Here is a 20,585-nt window from a genome sequence, read left to right on the forward strand (position 1 = left end):
CAATTACAGTAAAATAAGTTGACCTAACTGCCCTGTGTTTACAGAACACTGCCAAAATATTACAATCATCATTGAGGGATCAAATTCAACAAGGAGACGTTTTCTTTCTCCCCTTCATCTCTCGTCTGATGACTTTGTTTTCTTGTTATTTCCATAGCTGTGTTTTGGAAACAACTGTTGGAGTGACTCTACACCGAAGATAATTGTCACGACCCTATCCATTGTAATGAACTTTAGGTAACCCTTTGCTGTCTTCCCCTGTATGTATGTATGTATTCATAAAACCTTTATAACAGCAATAATAACAATATGGTCCCGCCTTAAATGACGCGCGGCTTTCATAAAGCCTTCATAAACACTACATAAACGTGTTACAAAGCATCTGTAACCGTATGTCGCGCTTTATAAAAGGGTTCATAAATGTGGCATAACCGTGTGACGTAACCGTCAATGTATAATGTGATATAACACGCTGTCAAATATGACATAAATCTGTGCTTTATAAAGGGTGGCATAAGCACAGCTTGATAAAGGCCGTATAAATCATGTTAAATTGAGGCTTCACAAAGCTTTTATAGCCCTGTCATGCATTTTGGGAGAGCATTGCAAGGCCGGGTTAGTGGGTTTGATTCCCGGGACCACCCATACGTAAAAATGTATTCACTCATGACTGTAAGTCGCTTTGGATAAAACTGTCTGCTAAATTTGATGTATTACTCTAAAACATTTCTAGGATGGCCCAATCACTTTCCCTCTCGGGTGCATAGTCAATATTGGGCCTGACCTCAACTTCCCCCACAATGCTGTGCTTCAGGATGACGCACACTCTGAAGTGAAGTCATGCAAAAAACATTGGTAGGGCCCTTTAAAACATGGGTATGGCCTTTTAAAACATTGGTATGGACTTATAAAACATTGATAGGGTCTTTTAAAACATGATAGTCTTTTAAAATGTTGGTAGGGTCTTTTAAAACATTATAGTCTTTTAAAATGTTGGTAGGGCCTTTTAAAACGTTGATAGGGCCTTTTATAAAGTTGGTAGGGGTCTTTTAAAACATGATAGGGCCTTTTAAAACGTTGCTAGGGCCTTTTAAAACGTTGGTAGGGCCTTTTAAAATGTTGATAGGGCCTTTTAAAACGTTGATAGGGCCTTCTAAAACGTTGATAGGGCCTTTTAAAATGTTGATAGGGCCTTTTAAAACGTTGGTAGGGCCTTTTAAAACGTTGATAGGGCCTTTTAAAACGTTGGTAGGGCCTTTTAAAACGTTGGTAGGGCCTTTTAAAATGTTGTTAGGCCTTTTAAAATGTTGTTAGGGCCTTTTAAAACGTTGGTAGGGCCTTTTAAAATGTTGATAGGGCCTTTTAAAACGTTGGTAGGGCCTTTTAAAACATTGGTAGGGCCTTTTAAAACGTTGGTAGGGCCTTTTAAAACGTTGGTAGGGCCTTTTAAAATGTTGGTAGGGCCTTTTAAAACGTTGTTAGGGCCTTTTAAAACGTTGGTAGGGCCTTTTAAAACGTTGTTAGGGCCTTTTAAAACGTTGGTAGGGCCTTTTAAAACGTTGTTAGGGCCTTTTAAAACGTTGTTAGGGCCTTTTAAAACGTTGCTAGGGCCTTTTAAAACGTTGTTAGGGCCTTTTAAAACGTTGGTAGGGCCTTTTAAAACGTTGTTAGGGCCTTTTAAAACGTTGGTAGGGCCTTTTAAAATGTTGTTAGGGCCTTTTAAAATGTTGGTAGGGCCATTTAAAATGTTTATAGGGCCATTTCAAACATTGCTAGGGGCTTTTTAAAATGTTGATTGGAATCAACCTGTGGTAAATTCAATTGATTGGACATGATTTGGAAAGGCACACCCCTGTCTATATAAGGTCATACAGTTGATAGTGCATGTCAGAGCAAAACCCAAGCAATGAGGTCAAATAAATTGTTTGTAGAGCACTGAGACAGGATTGTGTTGAGGCACAGTTCTGGGATTGAAGGTCCCCAAGAACACAGTGACCTCCATCATTCTTAAATGGAAGAACTTTGGAACCACCAAGACTCTTCCTAGAGCTGGCCGCAAGGCCAAACTGAGCAATCGGGGGAGAAAGGCCTTGGTCAGGGGAGTGACCAAGGATCTGATGATCATTCTGATAGAGCTCCAGAGTTTCTCTGTGATGATGGGAGAACTTTACAGAAGGGCGACCATCTCTGCAGCACTCCACCAATCAGGCCTTTATGGTAGAGTGGCCAAATTGAAGCCACTCCTCAGTAAAAGGCACATGACAGCCCCCTTGGAGTTTGCCAAAAGGCACCTAAAGACACTCAGACCATGAGAAACAAGATTCTCTGTTCTGATGAAACCAAGATTGAACTCTTTGGCCTGAGTGCCAAGCGTCACGTCTGGAGGAAACCTGCCACCATCCCTACGGCAAAGCATTGTGGTGGCAGCATCATGCTGTTGGGATGTTTTTCAGCGGCAGGGACTGGGCGACTAGTCAGGATCGAGGGAACGATTAACGGAGCAAAGTACTGAGAGGTCCTTGGTGAAAACCTGCTCTGGAGTGCTCAGGACCTCAGAATGTGGTGAAGGTTCACCTTCCAAAAGAACAACAACCTTAAGCACACTGCTAAGACAATGCAGGAGTGGCTTCGGGCTAAGCCTCATGAAATGTCACCGTATATACAGTACTTTTAATTTGGCACCTAGAATAGTTCTTGCTCTATAAGCCAATATGTATTCCATATAAAGTGATTTGCATTGGTGTAACGAGTGCACTGAGAGTCGGAAAGCAAGTTCAGGGAGTGAGTGTTTTAATAAATCAAATAATCAATGAACACAAAACACAAACAACGCAACGGCACGAAAACAGAGTCAATAACACCTGAGGAAAGAACCAAGGGGAGTGACAGATATAGGGAAGATAATCAAGGAGCTGATGGAGTTTCGGTGAGTGCCATAAGGCGCTCGAGACGATTGTGACAGGTGTGCGGGATAATCAGCAGCCTGATGACCTAGAGGTCGGAGAGTGAGTATACGTGACAATTGGGGACATTTATACGACCTAGGAACATTTTAAAACCACATTTAATGCAAATGTCACTTAAACAGGAACAAATATCAATCGTTCAGATTTTTTTGACAATGATTTTTCATATATCATGAATAAATACAGGTTTTAGAAACATTTTTGAAATTCCGCGACCTGGAAGTACTTTTTTAGTGTTGCTGACCACATGCTGATCATGTGACGAGTTTGCAAATCAATTGCCAAATTGTGGCGGCAACGGACAGCGAAAAACAAGTAAATTAACCTTTGTTTATCGTAATTTAAATTAGTTTGTAGAAGTTAAGTGTTGAGTGAGATTACGTACTCTAGTTGTTATTTAGAATCATTTGGGTGACTTCACAACAATTGCTAGCTAGCTGAAATTTAGCTAGCTAGTTAGCTCGCACGCTCAGCTAAATAAAAATCCCCTAAGATACAGCCATGTCTCATAGTCAGGTCATGAGATTTGTAAATGAAAGAGGAACATAATAATATGAATTGAATGGAGTTTCCACCATCTACCCATTTAGATTTTATGGCACAGCACAGCCCTTATCCAGATGGTGTGACAATGGCATTTCATAACAGACCTGCTAACTTTCTTTGTTGTAACTTTTAAGGTTGGAACCAACATGCAGCACCTCCAGCAGGCAGAGAGGGAAGGATCTCAGGGACCAGCTACACTATTCACTGCCCAGTGTAATGTTCTATGAAATTACATTGCTGGACTTCTTGAAACTTCATGTATTTGTATGATTTAAATATGTCTTTAATGATGATTTGTTTTTAGCTCTTAGTGATAATTCCCCAAGTGTTAATACACTCGTCTTTGGGGGCTTTCATCAAGGTGTTTCTTTGGGTTGGGGGCTTTCATCAAGGTTAGTGTTTCTTTAGGTTGGGGGCTTTCATCAAGGTGTTTCTTTGGGTTGGGGGCTTTCATCAAGGTTAGTGTTTCTGTAGGTTGGGGGCTTTCATCAAGGTTAGTGTTTCTGTAGGTTGGGGGCTTTCATCAAGGTTAGTGTTTCTTTAGGTTGGGGGCTTTCATCAAGGTTAGTGTTTCTGTAGGTTGGGGGCTTCATCAAGGTTAGTGTTTCTGGACGTTAGGGGCTTTAATCAAGGTTGGTGTTTCTTTAGGTTGAGGGCTTTCATCAAGGTTAGTGTTTCTATAGGTTGGGGGCTTTAATCAAGGTTGGTGTTTCTGTAGGTTGGGGGCTTTCATCAAGGTTAGTGTTTCTGGACGTTAGGGGCTTTCATCAAGGTTAGTGTTTCTTTAGGTTGGGGGCTTTCATCAAGGTTAGTGTTTCTATAGGTTGAGGGTTTCATCAAGGTTAGTGTTTCTATAGGTTGGGGGCTTTCATCAAGGTTAGTGTTTCTTTAGGTTGGGGGCTTTCATCAAGGTTAGTGTTTCTGGACGTTAGGGGCTTTCATCAAGGTTAGTGTTTCTTTAGGTTGGGGGCTTTCATCAAGGTGTTTCTTTGGGTTGGGGGCTTTCATCAAGGTGTTTCTTTAGGTTGGGGGCTTTCATCAAGGTGTTTCTTTGGGTTGGGGGCTTTCATCAAGGTGTTTCTTTAGGTTGGGGGCTTTCATCAAGGTGTTTCTATAGGTTGGGGGCTTTCATCAAGGTTATTCTTTCTTTAGGTTGGGGGCTTTCATCAAGGTTAGTGTTTCCGTAGGTTAGGGGCTTTCATCAAGGTAAGTGTTTCCGTAGGTTAGGGGCTTTCATCAAGGTTAGTGTTTCCGTAGGTTAGGGGCTTTCATCAAGGTAAGTGTTTCTGTAGGTTAGGGGCTTTCATCAAGGTAAGTGTTTCTGGACGTTAGGGGCTTTCATCAAGGTAAGTGTTTCCGTAGGTTAGGGGCTTTCATCAAGGTTAGTGTTTCTTGGTGTAACGTCGTCTCCAGGCTATTGAACACACAGCACATATAAGCCTGAGATATCAACCATTCAGAGTTGGCCTTAGTCGGACTGACCATAGAATTCTATAGCAGTGACCTCACTGAGTAAAGTATTTGTCATCGTCACTACTAACACAGTCAAAAAGTCATAATTATACCCTTTTCCACAATGTATCTTCTTCAAATGTGATTTGAAACCTAACCCTAACTAACGAAGGCTAAGGTTGATGTGCTGGTCTACCAGACCATTTTGTCAGCAGTCTCTGAGAACGAGATTAGCTACAATGGGAATCATATAACCTCAGCTCACTTCGGTCCTCATATTGTACTATAGAGAAGGTCTGCTCTGAATTCATGGATTCTACAAGGTAGCAGGAACATGTTGTTTACAGAGGACTATACTTCAGTTTATAATGGAAAGTTGGCAGCCAATTTAACAACGTTACCACACCCTCAGTTTAGAAAGGTCTTTGGGTTTAGATCTGAAGTGCAACAACAGCAGCTACCCTACTTCATCTGAAGTTTAAATAAAATAACATTGTGTAATAAATGCCATTTAGCAGACGATTTTATCCAAATCGATTTACGTGATCCAGCTGAGATTAATCAGAGAATGTATGATTCAATTTTGAGATAGATAAATAAAGTGTCTTGACCACCACTAACGGCTACCTACTGTAGAAATTAATTGAGTTCCAGGCTGTCCCAACTGGCAACCTATTCCCTATATAGTGCACAACTTTTTTTTTACCAGGGCCAATAGGTAATAGAGAGAGAATATTGTATCATTTGGGATGCACAATGGGTCCGATAGCCTCTAAATGTTGAGATCTATACTGAGGAAGAAATGAGTGGTGTTGCCCTCTGAATAACTCAACAACTCTTTCCTAGAAATATAATGCATTCCCAACTGATCCAAGTACCTGAGGCGAAGAACCCAAACCACCTTGTTGAATGTTTCCCTCCCAAAACATCAGCTCTGCCAGCCAATTATTTCTCTCTCTTTTCCCTTTTCCCTTCCCTCATCCTCTTTCTCTCTTTCTCTCTTTCTTTCTTTATTTCTTTCTTTCTTTCTTTCTTTCTCTCTCTCTCTCTCTCTCTGTCTCTCTCTCTCTCTGTCCTGTTTCCTTCCCTCGTCCTCTCTCTCTCTCTCTCTCTCTCTCTCTCTCTCTCTCTCTCTCTCTCTCTCTGTCCTGTTTCCTTCCCTCGTCCTCTCTCTCTCTCTCTCTCTCTCTCTCTCTCTCTCTCTCTCTGTCCTGTTTCCTTCCCTCGTCCTCTCTCTCTCTCTCTCTCTCTCGCTCTCTTGTCCCCTCTCTCTCTCTTGTCCTCTCTCTCTCAATTCAATTCAAGGGGCTTTACTACATGGGAAACATATGTTAACATTGCCAAAACAAGTGAGGCAGATAATAAAACAATACAAATACAAAATAGCATTACACTCGCAGAAGTTCCAAAAGAATAAAGACATTACAAATGTCATATTATGCCTATAGACAGTATTGTAACGATGTACAAATGGTTAAAGTACAAAAGGGAAAATAAATAAACCTAAATATGGGTTGTATTTACAATGGTGTTTGTGTTTGCATGCATTATTTGGTGTTTTACGTTGTACACAAAGGATATTTTTGCAGAATTCTGCATGCAGTGTCTCCAATTTGGTGTTTTTTCATTTTGTGAAGTCTTGGTTGGTGAGCGGACCCCAGACCAAACAACCACAAAGGGCAATGGGTTCTATAACTGATTCAGGTGTTTTTAGTCAGATCCTAATTGGTATGTTGAATTTTATGTTCCTTTTGATGGCATAGAAGGTTCTTCTTGCCTTGTCTCTCAGATGATTCACAGCTTTGTGGAAGTTACCTGTGGCGCTGATGTTTAGGCCAAGGTATGTGACGTTTTTTTTGTGTGCTCGAGGGCAACGGTGTCTAGATGGAATTTATATTTGTGGTCCTGACAACTGGACCATTTTGGATCTGTGCAGAAGATCTAGGTGCTGCTGTAGGCCCTCCTTGTTTGGTGACAGAAGCACCAGATCATCAGTAGACATTTGACTTGAGATGCTAGTAGGGTGAGGCCGGGTGCTGCAGACTGTTCTGGTGCCCTCGCCAAGTCGATGATATATATGTTGAAGAAGGTGGGGCTTAAGCTGCATCCCCGTCTCATCCCACGGCCCTGTGGGAAGAAATGTGTGTTTTTTTTGCCAATTTTAACTGATTTTATAATGTTGTGTGTTTTTCCCCAATCACCACTTTACATCAATTTGTATAGCAATCAAATTAATTTATAAAGCCCTTCTTACATCAGCTGATGTCACAAACTGCTGTACAGAAATAGCCGATAATTCAGAGTTTGAGACAGCAGGTGCAGTAGAGAGAGAGAGTTGAAAACAGCAGGTCCAGGACATAGTAGCATGTCTGGTGAACAGGTCATGGTTCCATAGCCGCAGGCAGAACAGTTGAAACTGGAGCAGCAGCATGAACAGGTGGACTGGGGACAGCAAGGAGTCATCAGGCCAGGTAGTCCTGAGGCATGGTCCTAGGGCTCAGGTCCTCCGAGAGAAAGAAAGAAAGAAAGAAAGAAAGAGAGAAAAATAAAGAGAGATAAGTAGAGAGAGGATACTTAAATTCACACAAGACACCGGATAAGACAGGAGAAATACTCCAGATATAACAGACTGACCCTAGCCCCCACATAAACTGTTGCAGCATAAATACTGGAGGCTGAGACGGGAGGGGTCGGGACACACTGTGGCCCCGTCCGACGGACAGGACAAAAAAGGCAGGATATAACTCCACCCACTTTGCCAAAGCACAGCCCCCACACTACTAGAGAGATATCTTCAACCACCAACTTACTATCTTGAGACAAGGCCGAGTATAGCCCATGAAGATCTTCCTCACGGCTTGAACCCAAAGGAGGGCGCCGGACAGGAAGATCATGTCAGTGACTCAAGTGATGCACCCCTCCTAGGACGGCATGGAAGAGCACCAGTAAGTCAGTGACTCAGTCTCTGTAATAGGGTTTGAAGCAGAGAATCCCAGTGGACAGAGGGGAACCGGCCAGGCAGAGACAGCAAGGGCGGTTCGTTGCTCCAAGTGCCTTTCCGTTCACCTTCACACTCCTGGGCCAGACTACACTCAATCATAGGACCTACTGAAGAGATGAGTCTTCAGTAAAGACTTAAAGGTTGAGACTGAGTCTGCGTCTCTCACATGGGTAGGCAGACCATTCCATAAAAATGGAGCTCTATAGGAGAAAGCCCTGCCTCCAGCTGTTTGCTTAGAAATTCTAGGGACAATTAGGAGGCCTGTGTCTTGTGACTGTAGCGTACGTGTAGGTATGTACGGCAGGACCAAATCGGAACTATAGGTAGGAGCAAGCCCATTATGTAATGCTTTGTTGGGCCTGCCGGTAAAACCTTGAAATCAGCCCTAGCCTTAACAGGAAGCCAGTGCAGAGAGGCTAGGTAATATGGGGTAATATGATCACATTTTTTTATTCTAGTCAGGGTTCTAGCAGCCGTATTTAGCACTAACTGAAGTTTATTTAGTGCTTTATCCGGGTAGCCGGAAAGTAGAGCATTGCAGTTGTCTAACCTAGAAGTGACAAAAGCATGGATACATTTTTCTGCATAATTTTTGGACGGAAAGTTTCTGATTTTTGCAATGTTACGTAGATGGAAAAAAGCTGTCCTTGAAACAGTCTTTTTTTTCTTGTTTTTCAATCAACCAACAAAACACATTCCACATTCACAGATGTGACAGGCTTAAAAAAAATAAAAGTAAAAAAAATATAATAATACATTTGAATAAAAAATACAATTGAAATAAAAGATTAATAAAAATAATAAAAGTTTTTTAATATTTTTTTTTCTATTTTTTTTTCCTTGGTGCATATATATACATACATACCCACATATACACACACACACACACATATATATATATATATATATATATATATATATATATATATATATATATATATAGACATACATACATACATACATACGTACACGCACTCAAAAAAAATACAAAATAAAAACACACAAAAAAACATATATAACACTTGCAGCAGCACTATCAAGGTTCTTGAAACAGTCTTGATAAGTTTGTCAAAAGAGAGATCAGGGTCCAGAGTAACGCCGAGGGCTTCACCATGTTTCATTGAAATGTACAGCTGTGTATCGTCCGCATAGCAGTGAAAGTTTACCTTATGTTTCTGAATGACATCACCAAGAGGTAGAATATATAGTGAAAACAAAAGTGGTCTTAAAACGGAGCCTTGAGGAACACCGCAATTTACAGTTGTTTTGTCATAGGACAAACCATCTACAGAGAAAACTGATATATTTCTGCCAGGTAAGATCTAAACTAGGCCAGAACTTGTCCATGTAGACCAATTTGAGTTTCCAATCTCTCCAAAAGAATGTGTTGATCGATGGTATCAAAAGCAGCACTAAGGTCTAGGAGCACGAGGACAGATGCAGAGCCTCGGTCTGATGCCATTAAAAGGTCATTTACCAACTTCACACTGAAGTCTTTTGTACAGTGCCTTGCGAAAGTATTCGGCCCCCTTGAACTTTGCAACTTTTTGCCACATTTCAGGCTTCAAACATAAAGATATAAAACTGTATTTTTGTTGTGAAGAATCAACAACAAGTGGGACACAATCATGAAGTGGAACAACATTTATTGGATATTTCAAACTTTTTTAACAAATCAAAAACTGAAAAATTGGGCGTGCCAAATTATTCAGCCCCTTTACTTTCAGTGCAGCAAACTCTCTCCAGAAGTTCAGTGAGGATCTCTGAATGATCCAATGTTGACCTAAATGACTAATGATGATAAATACAATCCACCTGTGTGTAATCAAGTCTCCGTATAAATGCACCTGCACTGTGATAGTCTCAGAGGTCCGTTAAAAGCACAGAGAGCATCATGAAGAACAAGGAACACACCAGGCAGGTCCGAGATACTGTTGTGAAGAAGTTTAAAGCCGGATTTGGATACAAAAATATTTCCCAGGCTTTAAACATCCCAAGGAGCACTGTGCAAGCGATAATATTGAAATGGAAGGAGTATCAGACCACTGCAAATCTACCAAGACCTGGCCGTCCCTCTAAACTTTCAGCTCATACAAGGAGAAGACTGATCAGAGATGCAGCCAAGAGGCCCATGATCACTCTGGATGAACTGCAGAGATCTACAGCTGAGGTGGGAGACTGTGTCCATAGGACAACAATCAGTCGTATATTGCACAAATCTGGCCTTTATGTGAGTGGCATATCTTAAAGATATCCATAAAAAGTGTTGTTTAAAGTTTGCCACAAGCCACCTGGGAGACACACCAAACATGTGGAAGAAGGTGCTCTGGTCAGATGAAACCAAAATTGAACTTTTTGCCAACAATGCAAAACGTTATGTTTGGCGTAAAAGCAACACAGCTGAACACACCATCCCCACTGTCAAACATGGTGGTGGCAGCATCATGGTTTGGGCCTGCTTTTCTTCAGCAGGGACAGGGAAGATGGTTAAAATTGATGGGAAGATGGATGGAGCCAAATACAGGACCATTCTGGAAGAAAACCTGATGGAGTCTGCAAAAGACCTGAGACTGGGACGGAGATTTGTCTTCCAACAAGACAATGATCCAAAACATAAAGCAAAATCTACAATAGAATGGTTCAAAAATAAACATATCCAGGTGTTAGAATGGCCAAGTCAAAGTCCAGACCTGAATCCAATCGAGAATCTGTGGAAAGAACTGAAAACTGCTGTTCACAAATGCTCTCCATCCAACCTCACTGAACTCGAGCTGTTTTGCAAGGAGGAATGGGAAAAAATGTCAGTCTCTCGATGTGCAAAACTGATAGAGACATACCCCAAGTGACTTAGAGCTGTAATCGCAGCAAAAGGTGGCGCTACAAAGTATTAACTTAAGGGGGCTGAATAATTTCTAATATCCAATAAATGTCGTTCCACTTCATGATTGTGTCCCACTTGTTGTTGATTCTTCACAAAAAAATAAAGTTTTATATCTTTATGTTTGAAGCCTGAAATGTGGCAAAAGGTTGCAAAATTCAAGGGGGCCGAATACTTTCGCAAGGCACTGTATACATTGTTGTCTTCAGGAAGGCAGTGAATTCCTGCGCTACATATTTTTTTAATTGAGAGGAATGGAAGATTCGATATAGGCCGATCATTTTTTATATTTTCTGGGTCAAGGTTTGGCTTTTTCAAGAGAAGCTTTATTACTGCCACTTTTAGTCAGTTTGGTACACCCGGTGGAACTCAGTGAGGAACTCTGTATATGGCCCAGGAGGCCTGTAAACAGTCGCTATAAAAAGTGATTGAGTAGGCTGCATAGATTTCATGACTAGAAGCTCAAAAGACGAAAACGCAGTCGTTTTATTTAGTAAATTGAAATTTGCTATCGTAAATGTTAGTAACACCTCCTCAGTTGCGGGATGCGCGGGGGATATGGTCACTAGTAACCAGGAGGAGAGGCCTCATTTAACACAGTAAATTCATCATGCTTAAGACATGTTTCAGTCAGGCCAATCACATCAAGGTTATGATCAGTGATTAGTTCATTGAATATAACTACCTTGGAAGTGAGGGATCTAACATTAAGTTGCCCTATTTTGAGATGTGAGCTATCACAATCTCTTTCAATAACGACAGGAATGGAGGTAGCACAGACACGGTCTCAATGGGGATAGCTGAGCTGACTGCACTGACTGTGCTAGTGGCAGACTCCACTAAGCTGGCAGGCTGGCTAACAGCCTGATGTCTGGCCTGCACCCTATCTCATTGTGGAGCTAGGGGAGTTAGAGCCCTGTCTATGTTCGTAGACAAGGCCCCTCCAGCTAGGATGGAGTCCGTCACTCCTCAGCAGGCCAGGCTTGGTCCTGTTTGTGGGTGAGTCTCAGAAACAGGGCCAATTATCTACACATTCTAGCTTCTGGGAGAAAACTGTTTTCAACCAGCGATTGAGTTGTGAGACTCTGCTGTGGAGCTCATCACTGCCCTTAACAGGGAGGGGGGCAGAGACAATTACTCAGCTGATTTACATGCTGAGGCTATGTTGCACTTGGTGACCTCTGACATTTTCATTCTAACATCGTTGGTGCTGACGTGGATAACAATATCCCTCTACTCTCTACACTCACCAGTTTTAGCCTTAGCTAGCACCATCTTCAGATTAGCCTGTTACAGCTAGACGTTCCGCTAGTGGAGCCCCTCGACAACATCCGGTGAAATGGCAGAGCGCCAAATTCAAATTAAATTACTATAAATATTAAACTTTCATGAAATCACACATGCAATACACCAAATTAAAGCTTCACGTGTTGTTAATCCAGCCAATGTGTCAGATTTCACAAAGGCTTTCCTGCGAAAGTAAAGCATGCGATTATCTGAAGACATCAAACAAACAATCAACCCGCCAGGCGTCACACAAAACTCAGAAATAACAATATAATTAATGCCTTACCTTTGAAGAACTTATTTTGTTGGCACTCCAAAATGTCCCATAAACATCACAAACGGTCCTTTTTTTCAATAAATTATGTCGTTATATCTCCAAAATGTCCATTTATTTGGGGCGTTTGATCCAGAAAAACACTGGTTCCAACTCGCGCAACATGACTACAAAATATCTAATAAGTTACCTGTAAACTTGTTCCAAACATTTCAAACAACTTTCCTAATACAACTTTAGGATTTTTTTACGTAAATAATCGATAAAATTTAAGACGGGATAATCTGTGTTCAATACCGCACAAAAACAAAGTGGAGCGAGCTTTCAGGTCATGCGCCCCAACCACAACAGTACACCAGACTCAACCCTCGTTCTAGCAAGCCCTACTTCTTCATTTATCAAAGGAAAAACATCAACCAATTTCTAAAGACTGTTGACATCTAGTGGAAGCGATAGGAACTGCAAGCAAGTGCCTTAGAAATCTAGATCCACATAGAAATATAATTGAAAAGAGAGTGACCTCAATTATTTTTTTCCTGGATGGTAGTTTCTCAGGTTTTTGCCTGCCATATCAGTTCTGTTATACTCACAGACATTATTGTAACAGTTTTAGAAATGTTAGAGTGTTCTATCCAAATCTACCAATTACCAATTATATGCATATCCTGGCTTCTGGGCCTGAGTAACAGGCAGTTTAATTTGGGCATGCTTTTTATCCGGATGTCAAAATGCTTCCCCCTACAAAAGAGAGGTTAACCAGACCGCACCATCATTGGTACCATCTGTCAAATCAAATCAAATGTATTTATATAGCCCTTCATACATCAGCTGATATCTCAAAGTGCTGTACAGAAACCCAGCCTAACCCCCCCCCAAACAGCAAGCAATGCAGGTGTAGAAGCACGGTGGCTAGGAACAACTCCCTAGAAAGGCCATAGATTTTGTTACTGATCTCCCCCATCTGATCTCCTCCCTCTCACACAATGTCTACAAAACAAAGGACCTAATCGTGGCCTTCAGGAAACAGCAGTGGGAGCCCCTATGCACTTCGACAATCCACATGGATGGGACCGCAGTGGAGCCGGTGGAAAGCTTCAAATTCCCCAGTGTACACATCACTGACAAACTGAAATGGTCCACCCACACAGACAGTGTGTTGAAGAAGGCGGTAGGTAGCCTAGCGGTTAGAGCGTTCGGCCAGTAACCAAAAGTTTGCTGGATCAAATCCCCATGCTGACCAGGTAAAACTCTGTAATTCTGCTCCTGAACAAGGCAGTTAACCCGCTGTTCCCTGTTTAGGCCGTCATTGTAAATAAGAATTTGGTCTTAACTGGATGAGACAGTGGCTATGGAGACATAGGTACATTCAGCCCTCCGCGTCACCCGTCTCCTCGAGTTTCTTTTTTGTGAAAAATAAGGAGGGAGGTCTGCGTCTGTGCATTGATAACAGAGGTCTAAATTCCATCACAGTGGGGTTTAGTTACCAGCTACCTCTCATCACTACGGTGGTAGAATCATTTCACGGAGTGTGCTTTTTCACAAATCTGGACCTCAGGAGCGTGTATAACTTGGTGCGTATTTGCCAATTACTACCAGAGGTTTATCAAGGGTTTTGGCCAGGTGGCGGCTCCCATTACCTCACTGCTGAAGGGGGGGCCGGTGCGTTTACAGTGGTCAGCGGAGGTGAACAGAGCTTTTTGTCGTCTGAAGGCGCTGTTTACCAATGCTCCGGTGTTGGTTCATCCGGACCCTTCATGGTGGAGGTGGACTTGTCTGAGGCTGGGGTTGGAGCCGTGCTATCAAGCAAAATTATGATGTGGGGGACCGGGAGTTGTTAGCTGTGGTAAAAGCTCTGAAGGTGTGGAGACATTGGCTTGAGGGGGCCAAGCACCCTTTCTTCACCTGGACTGACCATCGTAGTCTGGAGTATATACGTGCAGCGAAGAGACTGAATCCTCGTCAGGCAAGGTTGGCCATGTTTTTAACCAGATTTAGGTTCACCATCTCTTATAGACTAGGGTCCCTTAACTTCTTATGGCTGCAGGGGCAGTATTGACTAGCTTGGATGAAAGGTGCCCAGAGTAAACGGCCTGCTCCTCAGTCCCAGTTACTAATATATGCATGTTATTATTAGTATTGGATAGAAAACTGGTTTCTAAAACTGTTTGAATGATGTCTGTGAGTATAACAGAACTCATATGGCAGGCAAAAACCTGAGGAGAAATCCAAAACGGAAGTGAGAAATCTGAGGTTGGCAGGTTTTCAACACAGTTCCCATTGAAATCCCCTTGAGATATGAATGAAGATGTCAACCGTCTATAGAATTTTGAATGAGGCTTCTACTGTGTTGTGGGACTGAATAATAACAGAATGAACAGGTGTCATCCATTTTCTGTTCACGCGCATTCCACATGATCCACTTGCATTCCGTTGCTCCTCAAGACACAAAGGAATTCTCCGGTTGGAAATTTATTGAAGATATATGATAAAAACATCCTAATGATTGATTCTGTACTGAGTTTGAAATGTTTCTTCCACCTGTAATATAACTTTTTGAAGTTTTTGTCCGAAGAAAAGGTCGACCAGCACCAGCGTTTGGATAGGTGTACCAAACGCTCAAACAAAAGTAGCTAATTGGACATAAATAACGGATAATTAAGCGCATAAATAATTAGTGTATTAACAACCTTTCCACAGGTGTATGTTCATTAATTGTTTATGGTTCATTGACCAAGCATGGGAAACAGTGTTTAAACCCTTTACAATGAAGATCTGTGAAGTTATTTGGATTTTTAGGAATTATCATTGAAAGACAGGATCCTGAAAAAGGGATGTTTGTATTTTTTGCTGAGTTTATGTGTTCTAACTGAGGTGGTCTATAGTATGTGTCCTAACTGAGGTGGTCTATAGTATGTGTTCTAACTGAGGTGGTCTATAGTATCAATCAATCAAATTTATTTTATATAGCCCTTCGTACATCAGCTGATATCTCAAAGTGCTGTACAGAAACCCAGCCTAAAACCCCAAACAGCAAGCAATGCAGGTGAAGAAGCACGGTGGCTAGGAAAAACTCCCTAGAAAGGCCAAAACCTAGGAAGAAACCTAGAGAGGAACCAGGCTATGTGGGGTGGCCAGTCCTCTTCTGGCTGTGCCGGGTGGAGATTATAACAAAACATGGTCAAGATGTTCAAATGTTCATAAATGACCAGCATGGTCGAATAATAATAAGGCAGAATAGTTGAAACTGGAGCAGCAGCACAGTCAGGTGGACTGGGGACAGCAAGGAGTCATCATGTCAGGTATTCCTGGGGCATGGTCCTAGGGCTCAGGTCCTCCGAGAGAGAGAAAGAAAGAGAGAATTAGAGAGAGCATATGTGGGATGGCCAGTCCTCTTCTGGCTGTGCCGGGTGGAGATTATAACAAAACATGGTCAAGATGTTCAAATGTTCATAAATGACCAGCATGGTCGAATAATAATAAGGCAGAATAGTTGAAACTGGAGCAGCAGCACAGTCAGGTGGACTGGGGACAGCAAGGAGTCATCATGTCAGGTAGTCCTGGGGCATGGTCCTAGGGCTCAGGTCCTCCGAGAGAGAGAAAGAGAGAAGGAGAGAATTAGAGAACGCACACTTAGATTCACACAGGACACCGAATAGGACAGGAGAAGTACTCCAGATATAACAAACTGACCCTAGCCCCCCGACACATAAACTACTGCAGCATAAATACTGGAGGCTGAGACAGGAGGGGTCAGGAGACACTGTGGCCCACTCCGAGGACACCCCCGGACAGGGCCAAACAGGAAGGATATAACCCCACCCACTTTGCCAAAGCACAGCCCCCACACCACTAGAGGGATATCTTCAACCACCAACATACCATCCTGAGACAAGGCTGAGTATAGCCCACAAAGACCTCCGCCACGGCACAACTTAAGGGGGGGGGGGGGGGGGGGCAACCCAGACAGGATCAAATTTTTTGGTTCTAGTCAGGATTCTGTATGTATGTGTCCTAACTGAGGTGGTCTATAGTATGTGTTCTAACTGAGGTGGTCTATAGTATGTGTTCTAACTGAAGTGGTCTATAGTATGTGTTCTAACTGAGGTGGTCTATAGTATGTGTTCTAACTGAGGTGGTCTATAGTATGTGTTCTAACTGAGGTGGTCTATAGTATGTGTTCTAACTGAGGTGGTCTATAGTATGTGTTCTAACTGAGGTGGTCTATAGTATGTCTTCTAACTGAGGTGGTCTATAGTATGTGTTCTAACTGAGGTGGTCTATAGTATGTGTTCTAACTGAGGTGGTCTATAGTATGTGTCCTAACTGAGGTGGTCTATAGTATGTGTTCTAACTGAGGTGGTATATAGTATGTGTTCTAACTGAGGTGGTCTATAGTATGTGTTCTAACTGAGGTGGTCTATAGTATGTGTTCTAACTGAGGTGGTCTATAGTATGTGTTCTAACTGAGGTGGTCTATAGTATGTGTCCTAACTGAGGTGGTCTATAGTATGTGTTCTAACTGAGGTGGTATATAGTATGTGTTCTAACTGAGGTGGTCTATAGTATGTGTTCTAACTGAGGTGGTCTATAGTATGTGTTCTAACTGAGGTGGTCTATAGTATGTGTTCTAACTGAGGTGGTCTATAGTATGTGTCCTAACTGAGGTGGTCTATAGTATGTGTTCTAACTGAGGTGGTATATAGTATGTGTTCTAACTGAGGTGGTCTATAGTATGTGTTCTAACTGAGGTGGTCTATAGTATGTGTTCTAACTGAGGTGGTCTATAGTATGTGTTCTAACTGAGGTGGTCTATAGTATGTGTTCTAACTGAGGTGGTCTATAGTATGTGTTCTAACTGAGGTGGTCTATAGTATGTGTCCTAACTGAGGTGGTCTATAGTATGTGTTCTAACTGAGGTGATCTATAGTATGTGTCCTAACTGAGGTGGTCTATAGTATGTGTTCTAACTGAGGTGGTCTATAGTATGTGTTCTAACTGAGGTGGTCTATAGTATGTGTTCTAACTGAGGTGATCTATAGTATGTGTTCTAACTGAGGTGATCTATAGTATGTGTCCTAACTGAGGTAGTCTATAGTATGTGTTCTAACTGAGGTGGTCTATAGTATGTGTTCTAACTGAGGTGATCTATAGTATGTGTCCTAACTGAGGTGATCTATAGTATGTGTTCTAACTGAGGTGATCTATAGTATGTGTTCTAACTGAGGTGATCTATAGTATGTGTCCTAACTGAGGTAGTCTGTAGTATGTGTCCTAACTGAGGTGATCTATAGTATGTGTTCTAACTGAGATGGTCTATAGTATGTGTCCTAACTGAGGTGGTCTATAGTATGTGTTCTAACTGAGGTGATCTATAGTATGTGTCCTAACTGAGGTGGTCTATAGTATGTGTTCTAACTGAGGTGGTCTATAGTATGTGTTCTAACTGAGGTGGTCTATAGTATGTGTCCTAACTGAGGTGGTCTATAGTATGTGTTCTAACTGAGGTGGTCTATAGTATGTGTTCTAACTGAGGTGGTCTATAGTATGTGTTCTAACTGAGGTGGTCTATAGTATGTGTTCTAACTGAGGTGATCTATAGTATGTGTTCTAACTGAGGTGATCTATAGTATGTGTCCTAACTGAGGTAGTCTGTAGTATGTGTCCTAACTGAGGTGATCTATAGTATGTGTCCTAACTGAGGTGGTCTATACTATGTGTTCTAACTGAGGTGGTCCATAGTATTTTTTTTTTTTTTTTTTTTTATTTCACCTTTATTTAACCAGGTAGGCTAGTTGAGAACAAGTTCTCATTTGCAACTGCGACCTGGCCAAGATAAGGCATAGCAGTGTGAACAGACAACACAGAGTTACACATGGAGTAAACAATTAACAAGTCAATAACACAGTAGAAAAAAAGGGGAGTCTATATATACATTGTGTGCAAAAGGCATGAGGTAGGCAAATAATTACAATTATGCAGATTAACACTGGAGTGATAAATGATCAGATGGTTATGTACAGGTAGAGATATTGGTGTGCAAAAGAGCAGAAAAATAAAAATAAATAAATAAAAACAGTATGGGGATGAGGTAGGTGAAAATGGGTGGGCTATTTACCAATAGACTATGTACAGCTGCAGCGATCGGTTAGCTGCTCAGATAGCAGATGTTTGAAGTTGGTGAGGGAGATAAAAGTCTCCAACTTCAGCGATTTTTGCAATTCGTTCCAGTCACAGGCAGCAGAGAACTGGAACGAAAGGCGGCCAAATGAGGTGTTGGCTTTAGGGATGATCAGTGAGATACACCTGCTGGAGCGCGTGCTACGGATGGGTGTTGCCATCGTAACCAGTGAACTGAGATAAGGCGGAGCTTTACCTAGCATGGACTTGTAGATGACCTGGAGCCAGTGGGTCTGGCGACGAATATGTAGCGAGGGCCAGCCGACTAGAGCATACAAGTCGCAGTGGTGGGTGGTATAAGGTGCTTTAGTGACAAAACGGATGGCACTGTGATAAACTGCATCCAGTTTGCTGAGTAGAGTGTTGGAAGCAATTTTGTAGATGACGTCGCCGAAGTCGAGGATCGGTAGGATAGTCAGTTTTACTAGGGTAAGTTTGGCGGCGTGAGTGAAGGAGGCTTTGTTGCGGAATAGAAAGCCGACTCTTGATTTGATTTTCGATTGGAGATGTTTGATATGGGTCTGGAAGGAGAGTTTAGAGTCTAGCCAGACACCTAGGTACTTATAGATGTCCACATATTCAAGGTCGGAACCATCCAGGGTGGTGATGCTGGTCAGGCGTGCGGGTGCAGGCAGCGAACGGTTGAAAAGCATGCATTTGGTTTTACTAGCGTTTAAGAGCAGTTGGAGGCCACGGAAGGAGTGCTGTATGGCATTGAAGCTCGTTTGGAGGTTAGATAGCACAGTGTCCAAGGACGGGCCGGAAGTATATAGAATGGTGTCGTCTGCGTAGAGGTGGATCAGGGAATCGCCCGCAGCATGAGAAACATCATTGATATATACAGAGAAAAGAGTCGGCCCGAGAATTGAACCCTGTGGCACCCCCATAGAGACTGCCAGAGGACCGGACAGCATGCCCTCCGATTTGACACACTGAACTCTGTCTGCAAAGTAATTGGTGAACCAGGCAAGGCAGTCATCCGAAAAACCGAGGCTACTGAGTCTGCCGATAAGAATACGGTGATTGACAGAGTCGAAAGCCTTGGCAAGGTCTATGAAGACGGCTGCACAGTACTGTCTTTTATCGATGGCGGTTATGATATCGTTTAGTACCTTGAGCGTGGCTGAGGTACACCCGTGACCGGCTCGGAAACCAGATTGCACAGCGGAGAAGGTACGGTGGGATTCAAGATGGTCAGTGACCTGTTTGTTGACTTGGCTTTCGAAGACCTTAGATAGGCAGGGCAGGATGGATATAGGTCTGTAACAGTTTGGGTCCAGGGTGTCGCCCCCTTTGAAGAGGGGGATGACTGCGGCAGCTTTCCAATCCTTGGGGATCTCAGACGATATGAAAGAGAGGTTGAACAGGCTGGTAATAGGGGTTGCGACAATGGCGGCGGATAGTTTCAGGAATAGAGGGTCCAGATTGTCCAGCCCAGCTGATTTGTACGGGTCCAGGTTTTGCAGCTCTTTCAGGACATCTGCTATCTGGATTTGGGTAAAGGAGAACCTGGAGAGGCTTGGGCGAGTAGCTGCGGGGGGGGGGGAGCTGTTGTCCGAGGTTGGAGTAGCCAGGCGGAAGGCATGGCCAGCCGTTGAGAAATGCTTGTTGAAGTTTTCGATAATCATGGATTTATCGGTGGTGACCATGTTACCTAGTCTCAGTGCAGTGGGCAGCTGGGAGGAGGTGCTCTTGTTCTCCATGGACTTCACAGTGTCCCAGAACTTTTTGGAGTTGGAGCTACAGGATGCAAACTTCTGCCTGAAGAAGTTGGCTTTAGCTTTCCTGACTGACTGTGTGTATTGGTTCCTGACTTCCCTGAACAGTTGCATATCGCGGGGACTATTCGATGTTAGCGCAGTCCGCCACAGGATGTTTTTGTGCTGGTCGAGGGCAGTCAGGTCTGGAGTGAACCAGGGGCTATATCTGTTCTTAGTTCTGCATTTTTTGAACGGAGCATGCTTATCTAAAATGGTGAGGAAGTTACTTTTAAAGAAAGACCAG

This window comes from Oncorhynchus mykiss, chromosome 7 (genome assembly GCF_013265735.2).
Source record: "Oncorhynchus mykiss isolate Arlee chromosome 7, USDA_OmykA_1.1, whole genome shotgun sequence".
Taxonomy (NCBI): Eukaryota; Metazoa; Chordata; class Actinopteri; order Salmoniformes; family Salmonidae; genus Oncorhynchus; species Oncorhynchus mykiss.